Genomic DNA, 935 nt, shown 5'->3' with positions numbered 1-935 from the left:
GGGGCGGGGGGGGGAGGCTTCCTGCCCTACCCCCTCCCCCTCCCAGGGAAGCGTGTGACCCGCGGACTGCAATCCTTCCCCTCATTCACAATAAAAAGTCAAACCAAGGAGGCAGAAAATGGCGTGTGGAAGTTCCAGCCCTGTACTTGTGTTTGGGGAAAGAGCGTCATCATCAACGCCAAGGCTCCCGCCTCTCCTCAACCCTGCTCTCTTCTGTTGCCAACTTCCACAGCTCTGTGGAGGATGAGCCCTCCCCCAGCCCCAGCCACTGCCACCTAGGGCCAGCCAAGACCCCAGGGCACTTGGGACACAGCGTGCTGGGCCTCCTCAGCTCACGTCACACATGCCGGCGCCTGCCTTCTGCAAGCCCTTGACTCGCCTTGCCCACCCTGGAGCTGGCTCAGAACACAGCGCAGTGGCCTTGGGGGGTGGGAGGGCAGGCACTATAAAATGGGTGGTGATGTCAGAGGTCCCCTCACGGCACGAGGGTCAGACAAGTCACCAGGAGCATCTGCCCTGGCTCATTCCTCTGAGGCAGAGGCCAGGGAGTACAACCCTCTTTCCAGCCTTTCCACCAGTGATGACACCGGCCCTGCCACTTCCCCACTCCATTTGACCATTCATCGCAGCGGCCACACTAAACTCCCTTCGGAGCTAAGTCATACTCACAGGCCACCGTCACACATTATGCGGCTTATTAGGGAACTGACAGGTTGCCATGCAGGATCAGGAAGGACCCGGGGTACAGTTCTTCAATTCAGAGAGCCTCTTATCAGAGGTGGCCCTGTGCCCCCACACACTCTAGGGCTGGCCTCTGCCCTGCTCAGGCAAGCATTACAAAACCCGTCAACCGGCCAAGAAATGCCCACGGCCATCCCATTCCACCAGGAAGCTTGCCCACAGGCACTCAGTCCTCCAGGTGGTTGGCACAGCCG

General features: G+C 59.9%; 1 protein-coding gene across 2 annotated transcripts in view; it reads right to left on the bottom strand.

Annotated features, from left to right (window-relative positions):
- WSCD1 (WSC domain containing 1) overlaps positions 1-935 on the bottom strand; it is a 45,860-nt gene that overhangs the window by 25,137 nt on the left and 19,788 nt on the right. The gene's annotated exons all lie outside the window — the stretch shown is intronic.

Source organism: Echinops telfairi, unplaced genomic scaffold (assembly GCF_000313985.2).
Source record: "Echinops telfairi isolate 266 unplaced genomic scaffold, ASM31398v2 ScPeMD7_2010;HRSCAF=2546, whole genome shotgun sequence".
Taxonomy (NCBI): Eukaryota; Metazoa; Chordata; class Mammalia; order Afrosoricida; family Tenrecidae; genus Echinops; species Echinops telfairi.
Note: the sequence above shows the minus strand (reverse complement) of the source record. Positions and strands in the feature narration are given on the sequence as shown.